Below are 16,739 nucleotides of genomic sequence, written 5' to 3'. Positions count from 1 at the left end.
TATTCTAATGCAGGAAGTTAATAGTTGTCATGATATTCTACGGCAGGAAAAGTCCGTCATTAAAGATAAACTAAACAATGGTGAAACTCATTGCCTAGAAAAGGTGAATGAGATCGCGAAAAATGATCGCGATGAATGTCTAAGGGTGGTTGATTCACAAGTTGAAAACCTAGAGGTGCGCACAGACGCTCTAGAACGCTCTTATAATGACATTGCAAATCTTAAAAAGCACGAGGAAAATGCCGTCGAAATAGACGAACGCAGGGTAAAATCGCTCGAAGCGGAATTTGAGGCATTGAAGGATAGCGGCACGCCAGTAGCAACGGCGACGTTATCAAGTGAGTCATTGACGAAGCCCGTGTTCTCCGCTCGAGACGCCGATCACCCGATAGCGTTTTTAAAAGAAGTGGAAAATTGTCTCTCGATGATTACCGTTCCGGAAACGATGAAATCAAAAATGATTTTTACTGAAGATTCGGAAATCGGGAGGGAAAATTTAATTTTGTTTGCCACCCGCCAGTTAAAAAAGGCTGGGTTAAAAAGAAAGCGTAGTCAAGACAAGACCCATTCTAATTTTCATGTCAGGGATTTAGTCTTGTTAAGGACACCTAAGGTGTCTGATACCCAGCTTGGGTTGTTTCATAAGTTTTTTCATTTGCTCTCGGGTCTATTTAGAATCTCAAGTTTAGTTTTAGTTTGTTGCTCGTTCATCTGGCTTATTCTTTCCGCGATATGCATGGATTCATCTCTTTCGTTTGGACACATCATTTTCATTCACCCCTTAGGAAAGAGATGCATCCATGCAGGGGGGCGATGTGACGAAAAGCCTCGTCACGGCGCATTCTGCGTCCATCTCTTCTCCCCGATTCATATTGGCGCGCGGCAACAGCGAGTGATGAGCGACCTTCTTTTCTTTTTCCTATGTTGTCTGCTAGAATTTAGCATGTCTTTTGTTTTGTAATGGGTATATAAGGCCCGGTATTGTGGGATGTGGGGTTGGATTCCTGAGAAAGCGGCAGTTGATCCGCTAGAGAAGACGGAGGTCAGCTGTGACAGTGCCAAGGTGGGGCGACAAGACGGGGCTGCGGCAGACGAGGGCTACGGCAATTTCGGAGGTCGGGCAACGCGACCAGGGGAAGGGCGTGCGGAGAGAGAAGCGTGGAGTACAGCGAGACACGAGAAAAGTGTCCTTGCTTTTTCGTCAGGACATCACGACATCGTCCAAGGATATGCGGGAGGTGGTTCCCCGCGATCGACGCATCGTGACCCGGCGGCCAGGATTCGGACCCGCCGTCTTTGACACTTAAGTACTCTAAACCCTCTCCCGGGACGGGGAAATAATCCCGATCCCTCCCCCGCTCCAGCCAGCCCACGCGCCCTGTACGAAGAAAGTCCCCCAGTGTGCACGTGTGTCATCCTAATACTCATGTGGCTTCTGACACAAGCTCACGTCTCTCTTTCTCGGTCTGAAGACCATTTTTAATTGTATCACGATTCTCCCGTTCTCGTCATCCCTTCTGGTTGACGTCAGACTCATTTTTGATTGAACAGAACGTGGAGCATGTAACATTTGAAAGTAGAACGACGAACATTACTCATAATTGCCTTTGAAGTGCAGCAAGATTTCGAGTGCCCGTGTCATAGCAATCTCTGAGAGTATACAGTGTTATTTTTGTCCATTTTTGTTCATTTACCCCAACAATCATCTCATCCCTCATTTATTAGATATAAGATTTCTCTTTCTTTTTGTGTATGGCATATTTCCTTCATTTTTATTTTTGCAAGTGTATCATTGATGTCTAGCCCAATTCAGCATCACTATTCCATCCCTCATTAGCGTTTAAGGACAGAAGTGTTCGTTTATTTTTCTCTAATAAATTTTTGTATGACAGTCATTCGCTGTGTACGAGGTCATTCATCCCCTTGCTGTGCCATTGTGTTTAATGCCGCGAGTTCCCATCTTGACCGCGAGCCCCAGAACCTACGAAAAATTAAGAACTCGGATAATAATCTCAGTTCGACGGTGCATGGCTCACGGGAGCGTTCCGTCACAATATATTTTCTTTTTTCAAAATTTCCTTTTTTTCAATATTTGCTTTTTTCAATATTTCCTTTTGTCAATATTTCCTTTTTCAATATTTCTTTTTTTCAATATGTCCTTTTTTCAATATTTCCTTTGGTCAATAATTCCTTTCTCAATATTTCCTTTTTTCAATATTTCCTTTTTTCCATATTTCGTTTTTTCAATATTTACTTTTTTCAATATTTCCTTTTTTCAAAATCCTTTTTTCAATACTTCCTTTTCTTCATACATCTTTTTGTCAATATTTCCTATCTCAATTTTTCCTTTTTAATATTTATTTTTTTCAATATTTCCTTTTTTCAATATCCTTTTTTTCAATACTTCCTTTTCTCCATACATCTTTTTGTCAATAATTCCTATCTGAATATTTCCTTTTTTCAATATTTATTTTTTTCAAAATTTCCTTGTGTAAATATTTCCTATTTTTAATATTTCCTTTTGTCAATATTTCATTTTTCAATATTTCTTTTTTCAATATTTCCTTTTGTTAATATTTCATTTATTCAATATTTACTTTTTTCTATATTTCCTTCATTCAATATTTTCTTTTTTCAATATTTCCTTTTGTCAATATTTCCTTTTGTCAATTTTTTCTTTATTCAATATTTCCTTTATTCAATGATTCCTTTTTTCAATATTTCCTTTTTTCTATACTTCCTTTTTTCAATATTTCCTTTTTTCATTATTTCCTTTTTTCAATATTTCCTTTTCGATATTTTCTTTGGTCAATATTTCCTTTATTTAATATTTCCTTTTTTCAATATTTCTTATTTTCAATATTTCATTTTTTCTATATTTCCTTTTTTCAATATTTCTTTTTTTCAATATTTTCTTTTTTCAATATTTCCTATTTTCAATATTTCCTTTTGTCAATATTTCCTTTATTCAATATTTCCTATTTTCGATACTCATTTCCTCAATATTTCCTTTATTCAATATTGCCTTTTTTCGATATTTCCTTTTGTCAATATTTCCTTTTTTCAATATTTCCTTTTTTCAATATTTCCTTTATTCAATATTTCCTTTTTTCTATATTACCATTTTTCAATATTTCTTTTTTTCAATATTTCCTTTCTCAATATTTCCCTTTTTCAATATTTCCTGTTCTCAATATTTCCTTTTGTCAATATTTCCTTTAATCAATATTTCCTTTTTTTTTCAATATTTCCTTTTTTCTATATTTCCTTTTGTCAATATTTTCTTTTTTCAATATTTCCTTCTCTATATATCCTTTTTTCAATAATTCCTTTTGTCAATATTTCCTTTATTCAATATCCTTTTTTCAATACTTCCTTTTTTCCATGCATCTTTTTGTCAATATTTCCTTTCTCAATATTTCCTTTTTTCAATATTTCCTCTTTTTAAAATTTCCTTTTGTCAATATTTCCTTTCTCAAAATATTTCTTTTTTCAATAATTCCTTTTTTTCCATATTTCCTTTTTTTTTAATATTTCCTTTTTTCAATATTTTCTTTTTTCAATATCTCCTTTTTTCAATTTTTTCCTTTTTTTATATTTCCTTTTTTCAATATTACCTTTTTCCAATATCCTTTTTTCAATACTTCCTTTTCTCCATACATCTTTTTGTCTATATTCTCTATCTCAATATTTCCTTTTTCAATATATCCTTTTATTTAAATTTCCTTTTGTCAATATTTCCTTTCTCAATGTTTCCTTTTTTCAATATTCCCTTTTTTTCCATGTATACTTCTATCAATACTTCCTTTTTTTATTATTTTCTTTTTTCAATATTTCATTTTGTCAATATTTCATTTTTCAATATTTCCTTTTTTAAATATTCTCTTTTTTCAATATTTCCTCTTCTCAATATTTCCTTTTTTCAATATTTCCTTTTTTCAAAATTTCCTTTTTTCAAAATTTCCTTTTTTCAATATTTCCTTTCTCAATATTTCCTTTTTTCCATATTTCCTTTTGTCAATATTTCCTTTATTCAATATTTCCTTTTTTTTCAATATTTCTTTTTTTCAATATTCCTTTTGTCAATATTTCCTTTTTTCAATATTTCCTTCTTTCTATATTTCATTTTTTCAATATTTCCTTTTGTCAATATTTCCTTTATTCAATATTTCCTTATTTCAATATTTCCTATTTTCGATACTCATTTCCTCAATATTTCCTTTATTCAATATTGCCTTTTTTTCGATATTTCCTTTTATCAATATTTCCTTTTTTCAATATTTCCTTTTTTCAATATATTCTTTTTTCCATATTTCCTTTTTTCAATATTTCCTTTTTTCAATATTTCCTTTTTTCAATATTTCCTTTTTTCAATATTTCTTTTTGTCTATATTTCATTTTTCAATATTTCCTTTTTTATATATTTCCTTTTTTATATATTTTCTTTTTTCAAAATTTCCTTTTTTTTTATATTTGCTTTTTTCAATATTTCCTTTTGTCAATATTTCCTTTTTCAATATTTCTTTTTTTCAATATATCCTCTTTTCAATATTTCCTTTGGTCAATAATTCCTTTCTCAATATTTCCTTTTTTCAATATTTCCTTTTTTCCATATTTCGTTTTTTCAATATTTACTTTTTTCATTATTTCCTTTTTTCAATATCCTTTTTTCAATACTTCCTTTTCTTCATACATCTTTTTGTCAATATTTCCTATCTCAATTTTTCCTTTTTAATATTTATTTTTTTCAATATTTCCTTTTTTCAATATCCTTTTTTTCAATACTTCCTTTTCTCCATACATCTTTTTGTCAATAATTCCTATCTGAATATTTCCTTTTTTCAATATTTATTTTTTTCAAAATTTCCTTGTGTAAATATTTCCTATTTTAAATATTTCCTTTTGTCAATATTTCATTTTTCAATATTTCTTTTTTCAATATTTCCTTTTGTTAATATTTCATTTATTCAATATTTACTTTTTTCTATATTTCCTTCATTCAATATTTTCTTTTTTCAATATTTCCTTTTGTCAATATTTCCTTTTGTAAATTTTTTCTTTATTCAATATTTCCTTTATTCAATATTTCCTTTTTTCAATATTTCCTTTTTTCTATACTTCCTTTTTTCAATATTTCCTTTTTTCATTATTTCCTTTTTTCAATATTTCCTTTTCGATATTTTCTTTGGTCAATATTTCCTTTATTTAATATTTCCTTTTATCAATATTTCTTATTTTCAATATTTCCTTTTTTCTATATTTCCTTTTTTCAATATTTCTTTTTTTCAATATTTTCTTTTTTCAATATTTCCTATTTTCAATATTTCCTTTTGTCAATATTTCCTTTATTCAATATTTCCTTATTTCAATATTTCCTATTTTCGATACTTATTTCCTCAATATTTCCTTTATTCAATATTGCCTCTTTTCGATATTTCCTTTTGTCAATATTTCCTTTTTTCAATATTTCCTTTTTTCAATATTTCCTTTATTCAATATTTCCTTTTTTCTATATTTCCTTTTTTCAATATTTCTTTTTTTCAATATTTCCTTTCTCAATATTTCCCTTTTTCAATATTTCCTGTTGTCAATATTTCCTTTTGTCAATATTTCCTTTTATCAATATTTCCTTTTTTTTCAATATTTCCTTTTTTCTATATTTCCTTTTGTCAATATTTTCTTTTTTCTATATTTCCTTCTCCATATATCCTTTTTTCAATAATTCCTTTTGTCAATATTTCCTTTATTCAATATCCTTTTTTCAATACTTCCTTTTTTCCATGCATCTTTTTGTCAATATTTCCTTTCTCAATATTTTCTTTTTACAATATTTCCTTTTTTTAAAATTTCCTTTTGTCAATATTTCCTTTCTCAATATATTTCTTTTTTCAATAATTCCTTTTTTTCCATATTTCCTTTTTTTTTAATATTTCCTGTTTTCAATATTTTCTCATTACAATATCTCCTTTTTTCAATTTTTTCCTTTTTTATATTTCCTTTTTTCAATATTACCTTTTTCCAATATCCTTTTTTCAATACTTCCTTTTCTCCATACATCTTTTTGTCTATATTCTCTATCTCAATATTTCCTTTTTCAATATATCCTTTTTTTTAAATTTCCTTTTGTCAGTATTTCCTTTCTCAATGTTTCCTTTTTTCAATATTCCCTTTTTTTCCATATATCCTTCTATCAATACTTCCTTTTTTCAATATTTTCTTTTTTCAATATTTCATTTTGTCAATATTTCATTTTTCAATATTTCCTTTTTTAAATATTCTCTTTTTTCAATATTTCTTCTTCTCAATATTTCCTTTTTTCAATATTTCCTTTTTTCAAAATTTCCTTTTTTCAATATTTCCTTTTTTCAATATCCTTTTTCAATACTTCCTTTTTTCAATATTTCCTTTTTTCAATATTTTCTTTTGTCAATATTTCCTTTCTCAATATTTCCTTTTTTCAATATTTCCTTTTATCAATATTTTCCTTTTTTCAATGTCCTTTTTTCATTTCTTCCATTTTACCATATTTCCTTTTGTCAATTTTTCCTTCCTCAATATTCCATTTTTTAAAGACTTCCTTTTTTCCATATTTCCTTTTGTCAATATATTTTCTTTCTCAATATTTCCTTTTTTCAATATTTCCTGTTGTCAAAAGTTCCTTTTGTCAATATTTCCTTTAATCAATATTTCCTTTTTTTTCAATATTTCCTTTTTTCTTTATTTCGTTTTGTCAATATTTCCTTTTTTCAATATTTCCATTTTCTATATTTCCTTTTTTCAATATTTCCTTTTGTTAATATTTCCTTTATTCAATATTTCCTTAGTTCAATATTTCCTTTTTTCGATACTCATTTCCTCATTATTTACTTTATTTAAAATTTCCTTTTTTAGATATTACCTTTTGTCAATATTTCCTTTATTCAATATTTCCTTTTTTCAATATTTCTTTTTTCAATATTTCCTTTTTTCTATATTTCCTTTTTTCAATATTTCCTTTTTTCAATATTTCCTTTTTTCAATATTTCCTTTTTTCGATATTACCTTTTGTCAATATTTCCTTTATTCAATATTTCCTTTTTTCAATATTTCTTTTTTCAATATCTCCTTTTTTCAATATTTCCTTTTTACAATATTTCCTTTTTTCAATATTTCCTTTCTCAATATTTCCTTTTTTAATATTTCCTTTTTTTCAATATTTCCTTTTGTTAATATATCCATTCGCAATATTTCTTTTTTTCAATATTTTATTTTTTCAATATCCTTTTTTCAATACTTCCTTTTTTCCATAAATCTTCTTGTCAATATTTCCTTTCTCAATATTTCCTTTTTAAAATTTTTCCTTTTTTCAAAATTACCTTTTGTCAATATTTCCCTTTCTCAATATATCCTTTTTTCAATAATTCCTTTTTTTCCATATTTCCTTTTTTCAATATTTCCTCTTTTCAATATTTTCTTTTTTCAATATTTCCTTTTTTCAATATTTCCTTTTTCCAATATCCTTTTTTCAATACTTTCTTTTCTCCATACATCTTTTTGTCAATATTCTCCATCTCAATATTTCCTTTTTTCAATATATCCTTTTTTTAAATTTCCTTTTTTTCCATATATCCTTCTATCAATACTTCCATTTTTAAAAATTTTCTTTTTTCAATATTTCCTTTTGTCAATATTTCATTTTACAATATTTCCGTTTTTAAATATTCTCTTTTTTCAATATTTCCTCTTCTCAATATTTCCTTTTTTAAATATTTCCTTTTTCAAAATTTCTTTTTTTCAATATTTCCTTTCTCAATATTTCCTTTTTTCAATATTTCCTTTTGTCAATATTTCCTTTCTAAATATTTCCTTTTTTCAATATTTTCTTTTTTCCATATTTCCTATCTCAATATTTCCTTTTTTCAATATTCCTTTTTTTCCATATTTTCTCTTGTCAATATTTCCTTTTTTCAATATTTCCTTTTTTTAATTATTCCTTTTTTCAATATTTCCTTTCTCAATATTTAATTTTTCAAAATTTCCTTTTTTAAATATTCTCTTATTTCAATATTTCCTCTTCTCAATATTTCCTGTTTTCAATATTTCCTTTTTTGAAAATTTCCTTTTTTCAATATTTCCTTTCTCAATATTTCCTTTTTTCAATATTTCCTTTTACAATATTTCCTTTTTTTAATATTTCCTTTTTTCAATATTTCATTTTGTCAATATTTCCATTCTCAATATTTATTTTTTTCAATATTTCCTTTTTTCAATATCCTTTTTTCAATACTTCCTTTTTTCCATGCATCTTTTTGTCAATATTTCCTTTCTCAATATTTCCTTTTTTCAGTATTTCCTTTTTTTAAAAATTCCTTTTGTCAATATTTCCTTTCTCAATATATTTCTTTTTTCAATAATTCCTTTTTTTCCATATTTCCTTTTTTTTTAATATTTCCTTTTTTCAATATTTTCTTTTTTCAATATCTCCATTTTTCAATTTTTCCTTTTTTTATATTTCCTTTTTTCAATATTACCTTTTTCCAATATCCTTTTTTCAATTCTTCCTTTTCTCCATACATCTTTTTGTCAATATTCTCTATCTCAATATTTCCTTTTTCAATATATCCTTTTTTTAAATTTCCTTTTGTCAATATTTCCTTTCTCAATGTTTCCTTTTTTCAATATTTCCTTTTTTTCCATGTATCCTTCTATCAATACTTCCTTTTTTCAATATTTTCTTTTTTCAATATTTCATTTTGTCAATATTTTATTTTTCAATATTTCCTTTTTTAAATATTCTCTTTTTTCAATATTTCCTCTTCTCAATATTTCCTTTTTTCAATATTTCCTTTTTTCAAAATTTCCTTTTTTCAAAATTTCCTTTTTTCAATATTTCCTTTCTCAATATGTCCTTTTTTCAACATTACCTTTTGTCAATATTTATTTTCTCAAAATTTCCTTTTTTCAATATTTCCTTTTTTCCATATCCATTTTTCAATACTTCTTTTTTCCATATTTCCTATCTCAATATTTCCTTTTTTCAATACTCCTTTTTTTCCATATTTTCTCTTGTCAATATTTCCTTTTTTCAATATTTCCTTTTTTTAATTATTCCTTTTTTCAATATTTCCTTTCTCAATATTTAATTTTTCAATATTTTTTTTATTTTTTAAATATTCTCTTCTTTCAATATTTCCTCTTCTCAATATTTCCTTTTTTCAATATTTCCTTATATGAAAATTTCCTTTTTTCAATATTTCCTTTCTCAATATTTCCTTTTTTCAATATTTCCTTTTACAATATTTCCTTTTTTTAATATTTCCATTTTTCAATATTTCCTTTTGTCAATATTTCCATTCTCAATATTTATTTTTTTCAATATTTCCTTTTTTCAATATCCTTTTTTCAATACTTCCTTTTTTCCATGCATCTTTTTCTCAATATTTCCTTTCTCAATATTTCCTTTTTTCAGTATTTCCTTTTTTTAAAAATTCCTTTTGTCAATATTTCCTTTCTCAATATATTTCTTTTTTCAATAATTCCTTTTTTTCCATATTTCCTTTTTTTTTAATATTTCCTTTTTTCAATATTTTCTTTTTTCAATATCTCCATTTTTCAATTTTTCCTTTTTTTATATTTCCTTTTTTCAATATTACCTTTTTCCAATATCCTTTTTTTCAATTCTTCCTTTTCTCCATTCATCTTTTTGTCAATATTCTCTATCTCAATATTTCCTTTTTCAATATATCCTTTTTTTTAATTTCCTTTTGTCAATATTTCCTTTCTCAATGTTTCCTTTTTTCAATATTTCCTTCTTTTCCATGTATCCTTCTATCAATACTTCCTTTTTTCAATATTTTCTTTTTTCAATATTTCATTTTGTTAATATTTTATTTTTCAATATTTCCTTTTATAAATATTCTCTTTTTTCAATATTTCCTCTTCTCAATATTTCCTTTTTTCAATATTTCCTTTTTTCAAAATTTCCTTTTTTCAAAATTTCCTTGTTTCAATATTTCCTTTCTCAATATTTCCTTTTTTCAATATTACCTTTTGTCAATATTTATTTTCTCAATATTTCCTTTTTTCAATATTTCCTTTTTTCCATATCCATTTTTCAATACTTCTTTTTTCCATATTTCCTATCTCAATATTTCCTTTTTTCAATATTCCTTTTTTTCCATATTTTCTCTTGTCAATATTTCCTCTTTTCAATATTTCCTTTTTTTAATTATTCCTTTTTTCAATATTTCCTTTCTCAATATTTAATTTTTCAATATTTCATTTTTTAAATATTCTCTTTTTTCAATATTTCCTCTTCTCAATATTTCCTTTTTTCAATATTTCCTTTTTTGAAAATTTCCTTTTTTCAATATTTCCTTTCTCAATATTTCCTTTTTTCAATATTTCCTTTTTTCAATATTTTCCTTTTTTCAATGTCCTTTTTTCATTTCTTCCATTTTACCATATTTCCTTTTGTCAATTTTTCCTTTCTCAATATTCCATTTTTTAAAGACTTCCTTTTTTCCATATTTCCTTTCTCAATATTTCCCTTTTCAATATTTCTCTTTGTCAATATTTCCTTTTGTCAATATTTCCTTTAAACAATATTTCCTTTTTTTTCAATATTTCCTTTTTTCTTTATTTCCTTTTGTCAATATTTCCTTTTTTCAATATTTCCTTCTTTCTATATATCCTTTTTTCAATTATTCCTTCTGTCAATATTTCCTTTATTCAATATTTTCTTAATTCAATATTTCCTTTTTTCGATACTCTTTTCGTCATTATTTAATTTATTTAATATTTCCTTTTTTCGATATTTCCTTTTGCCAATATTTCCTTTATTCAATATTTCCTTTTTTTAATATTTCCTTTTTTCAATATTTCCTTTTTTCAATATTTCCTTTTTTCAATATTTCCTTTTGTCAATATTTCATTTTTCGATATTTCCTTTTTTAAATATTTTCTTTTTTCAATATTTCCTCTTCTCAATATTTCCTTTTTTCAATATTTCCTTTTTGCAATATTTCCTTTTTTCAGTATTTCCTTTTGTCAATTTATCCTTTTTCAATATTTCCTTTTTTAATATTTTCTATGTTCAATATTTCCTCTTCTCAAAATTTCCTTTTTTCAATATTTCCTTTTTTCAATATTTACTTTTATCAATATTTCCTTTTTTCAATATTTCCTTTCTCAATATTTCCTTTTTTTAATGTTTCCTTTTTTTTAATATTACCTTTTGTCAATATTTCCTATTTTCAATATATCCTTTTGTCAATATATCCTTTTTCAATATTTCCTTTTTTAATTTTTTCCATGTTCAATATTTTTTCTTCTCAAAATTTCCTTTTTTCAATATTTCCTTTTTTCAATATTTCCTTTTATCAATAATTCCTTTTTTCAATATTTCCTTTCTCAATATTTCCTTTTTTTAATATTTCTTTTTTTCAATACTTCCTTTTGTCTATATTTTCATTCTCAGTATTTCTTTTTTTCAATATTTCCTTTTTTCAATATCCTTTTTTCAATACTTCCTTTTTTCCATACATCTTTTTGTCAATATTACCTTTCTCAAGATTTCCTTTTTTCAATATTTCCTTTTTTCAAAATTTCCGTTTGTCAATATTTTCTTTCTCAATATTTCCTTTTTTCAATCATTCCTTGTTTTCCATGTTTCCTTTTTTCAATATTTCCTCTTTTTAATATTTTCTTTTTTCAATATCTCCTTTATTCAATATTTCCTTTTTTTATATTTCCTTTTTTCAATATTACCTTTTTCCAATATCCTTTTTTCAATACTTCCTTTCCTCCATACATCTTTTTGTCAATATTTTCTCTCTCAATATTTCCTTTTTTCAATATATACTTTTTTTTTATTTCCTTTTGTCAATATTTCCTTTCTCAATGTTTCCTTTTTTCAATATTTCCTATTTTTTTCCATATATCCTTCTATCAATACTTCATTTTTTCAATATTTTCTTTTTTCAATATTTCCTTTTGTCAATATCCTTTCTCAATATTTCCTTTTTTCAATATTTCCTTTTTTCAATATTTCCTTTTTTCAATATCCTTTTATCAATACTTCTTTTTTTCAATATTTCCTTTTTTCATTATTTTTTTTGTCAATATTTCGTTTCTCAATATTTCCTTTTTTCAATATTTCCTTTTTTCAATATTTTCTTTATTCAATATTTCCTTTTTTCAATATTTCCTTTTTTCAATTTTTCCTTTTTTCAATGTCCTTTTTTCATTTCTTCCATTTTTCCATATTTTCTTTTGTTTATTTTTCCTTTCTCAATATTCCATTTTTTAAATACTTCCTTTTTTCAATATTTCCTTTTGTCAATATTCTCTTTTTCAATATTTCCTTTTTTCAATATTTCCTGTTTCAACAAATCCTTTTGTCAATATTTCCTTTATTCAATTATTCCTTTTTTTTCAATATTTCCTTTTTTCTATATTTCCTTTTGTCAATATTTCCTTTTTTCAATATTTCCTTCTTTCTATTTTTCATTTTTTCAATATTTCCTTTTGTCAATATTTCCTTTATTCAATATTTCCTTATTTCAATATTTCCTATTTTCGATACTCATTTCCTCAATATTTCTTTTATTCAATATTGCCTTTTTTCGATATTTCCTTTTGTCTATATTTCCTTTTTTCAATATTTCCTTTTTTCAATATTTCCTTTTTTCAATATTTCCTTTTTTCTATATTTCCTTTTTTCAATATTTCCTTTTTTCAATATTTCCTTTTTTCAATATTTCCTTTTTTCGATATTTCTTTTTGTCCATATTTCATTTTTCAATATTTCCTTTTTTATATATTTTCTTTTTTCAAAATTTCCTTTTTTTCAATATTTGCTTTTTTCAATATTTCCTTTTGTCAATATTTCCTTTTTCAATATTTCTTTTTTTCAATATGTCCTTTTTTCAATATTTCCTTTTGTCAATAATTCCTTTCTCAATATTTCCTTTATTCAATATTTCCTTATTTCAATATCCTTTTTTCAATACTTTCTTTTCTTCATACATCTTTTTGTCAATATTTCCTATCTCAATATTTCCTTTTTAATATTTATTTTTTTCAATATTTCCTTTTTTCAATATCCTTTTTTTCAATACTTCCTTTTCTCCATACATCTTTTTGTCAATAATTCCTATCTGAATACTTCCTTTTTTCAATATTTATTTTTTCAATATTTCCTTTTGTTAATATTTCCTTTATTCAATATTTACTTTTTTCTATATTTCCTTCATTCAATATTTTCTTTTTTCAATATTTCCTTTTGTCAATATTTCCTTTTGTCAATTTTTTCTTTATTCAATATTTCCTTTATTCAATATTTCCTTTTTTCAATATTTCCTTTTTTCTATACTTCCTTTTTTCAATATTTCCTTTTTTCAATATTTCCTTTTTTCAATATTTCCTTTTCGATATTTTCTTTGGTCAATATTTCCTTTATTTAATATTTCCTTTTTTCAATATTTCTTATTTTCAATATATCCTTTTTTCTATATTTCCTTTTTTCAATGTTTCCTTTTTTCAATATTTTTTTTTCAATATTTCCTATTTTCAATATTTCCTTATTTCAATATTTCCTATTTTCGATACTCATTTCCTCAATATTTCCTTCATTCAATATTGCCTTTTTTCGATATTTCCTTTTGTCAATATTTCCTTTTTTCAATATTTCCTTTTTTCAATATTTCCTTTTTTCAATATTTCCTTTTTTCTATATTTCCATTTTTCAATATTTCTTTTTTTCAATATTTCCTTTCTCAATATTTCCCTTTTTCAATATTTCCTGTTGTCAATATTTCCTTTTGTCAATATTTCCTTTAATCAATATTTCCTTTTTTTTTCAATATTTCCTTTTTTCTATATTTCCTTTTGTCAATATTTTCTTTTTTCAATATTTCCTTCTCTATATATCCTTTTTTCAATAATTCCTTTTGTCAATATTTCCTTTATTCAATATTTCCTTAGTTCAATATTTCCTTTTTTCGATACTCATTTCGTCATTATTTACTTTATTTAATATTTCCTTTTTTCGATATTTCCTTTTGTCAATATTTCCTTTATTCTATATTTCCTTTTTTCAATATTTTTTATTTTCAATATTTCCTTTTTTCTATATTTCCTTTTCTCAATATTTCCTTTTTTCAATATTTCCTTTTTTCTATATTTCCTTTTCTCAATATTTCCTTTTGTCAATATTTCCTTTTTCAATATTTCCTTTTTGCAATATTTCCTTTTTTCAGTATTTCCTTTTGTCAATTTATCCTTTTTCAATAATTTCTTTTTTAATATTTTCTATGTTCAATATTTCCTCTTCTCAAAATTTCCTTTTTTCAATATTTCCTTTTTTCAATATTTCCTTTTATAAATATTTCCTTTTTTCAATATTTCCTTTTACAATATTTCCTTTTTTTAATATTTCCTTTTTTCAATATTTCCTTTTGTCAATATTTCCATTCTCAATATTTATTTTTTTTTTTATTTCCTTTTTTCAATATTTATTTTTTTCAATATTTCCTTTTTTCAATATCCTTTTTTCAATACTTCCTTTTTTCCATGCATCTTTTTGTCAATATTTCCTTTCTCAATATTTCCTTTTTTCAGTATTTCCTTTTTTTAAAATTTCCTTTTGTCAATATTTCCTTTCTCAATATATTTCTTTTTTCAATAATTCCTTTTTTTCCATATATCCTTTTTTTTTAATATTTCCTTTTTTCAATATTTTCTTTTTTCAATATCTCCATTTTTCAATTTTTCCTTTTTTTATATTTCCTTTTTTCAATATTACCTTTTTCCAATATCCTTTTTTCAATTCTTCCTTTTCTCCATACATCTTTTTGTCAATATTCTCTATCTCAATATTTCCTTTTTCAATATATCCTTTTTTTAAATTTCCTTTTGTCAATATTTCCTTTCTCAATGTTTCCTTTTTTCAATATTTCCTTTTTTTCCATGTATCCTTCTATCAATACTTCCTTTTTTCAATATTTTCTTTTTTCAATATTTCATCTTGTCAATATTTTATTTTTCAATATTTCCTTTTTTAAATATTCTCTTTTTTCAATATTTCCTCTTCTCAATATTTCCTTTTTTCAATATTTCCTTTTTTCAAAATTTCCTTTTTTCAAAATTTCCTTTTTTCAATATTTCCTTTCTCAATATTTCCTTTTTTCAATATTACCTTTTGTCAATATTTATTTTCTCAATATTTCTTTTTTTCAATATTTCCTTTTTTCCATATCCATTTTTCAATACTTCTTTTTTTCAATATTTCCTTTTTTCAATATTTCCTATTGTCAATATTTCCTCTCTCAATATTTCCTTTTTCCAATATTTCCTTTTTTCAATATCCTTTTTCAATACTTCCTTTTTTCAATATTTCCTTTTTTCTATATTTCCATTTTTCAATATTTCTTTTTTTCAATATTTCCTTTCTCAATATTTCCCTTTTTCAATATTTCCTGTTGTCAATATTTCCTTTTGTCAATATTTCCTTTAATCAATATTTCCTTTTTTTTTCAATATTTCCTTTTTTCTATATTTCCTTTTGTCAATATTTTCTTTTTTCAATATTTCCTTCTCTATATATCCTTTTTTCAATAATTCCTTTTGTCAATATTTCCTTTATTCAATATTTCCTTAATTCAATATTTCCTTTTTTCGATACTCATTTCGTCATTATTTACTTTATTTAATATTTCCTTTTTTCGATATTTCCTTTTGTCAATATTTCCTTTATTCTATATTTCCTTTTTTCAATATTTTTTATTTTCAATATTTCCTTTTTTCTATATTTCCTTTTCTCAATATTTCCTTTTTTCAATATTTCCTTTTTTCTATATTTCCTTTTCTCAATATTTCCTTTTGTCAATATTTCCTTTTTCAATATTTCCTTTTTGCAATATTTCCTTTTTTCAGTATTTCCTTTTGTCAATTTATCCTTTTTCAATAATTTCTTTTTTAATATTTTCTATGTTCAATATTTCCTCTTCTCAAAATTTCCTTTTTTCAATATTTCCTTTTTTCAATATTTCCTTTTATAAATATTTCCTTTTTTCAATATTTCCTTTTACAATATTTCCTTTTTTTAATATTTCCTTTTTTCAATATTTCCTTTTGTCAATATTTCCATTCTCAATATTTATTTTTTTCAATATTTCCTTTTTTCAATATTTATTTTTTTCAATATTTCCTTTTTTCAATATCCTTTTTTCAATACTTCCTTTTTTCCATGCATCTTTTTGTCAATATTTCCTTTCTCAATATTTCCTTTTTTCAGTATTTCCTTTTTTTAAAATTTCCTTTTGTCAATATTTCCTTTCTCAATATATTTCTTTTTTCAATAATTCCTTTTTTTCCATATTTCCTTTTTTTTTAATATTTCCTTTTTTCAATATTTTCTTTTTTCAATATCTCCATTTTTCAATTTTTCCTTTTTTTATATTTCCTTTTTTCAATATTACCTTTTTCCAATATCCTTTTTTCAATTCTTCCTTTTCTCCATACATCTTTTTGTCAATATTCTCTATCTCAATATTTCCTTTTTCAATATATCCTTTTTTTAAATTTCCTTTTGTCAATATTTCCTTTCTCAATGTTTCCTTTTTTCAATATTTCCTTTTTTTCCATGTATCCTTCTATCAATACTTCCTTTTTTCAATATTTTCTTTTTTCAATATTTCATCTTGTCAATATTTTATTTTTCAATATTTCCTTTTTTAAATATTCTCTTTTTTCAATAT

Source organism: Ischnura elegans, chromosome 5, assembly GCF_921293095.1.
Source record: "Ischnura elegans chromosome 5, ioIscEleg1.1, whole genome shotgun sequence".
Classification (NCBI taxonomy): Eukaryota; Metazoa; Arthropoda; class Insecta; order Odonata; family Coenagrionidae; genus Ischnura; species Ischnura elegans.
This window is presented reverse-complemented; position numbering follows the sequence as displayed.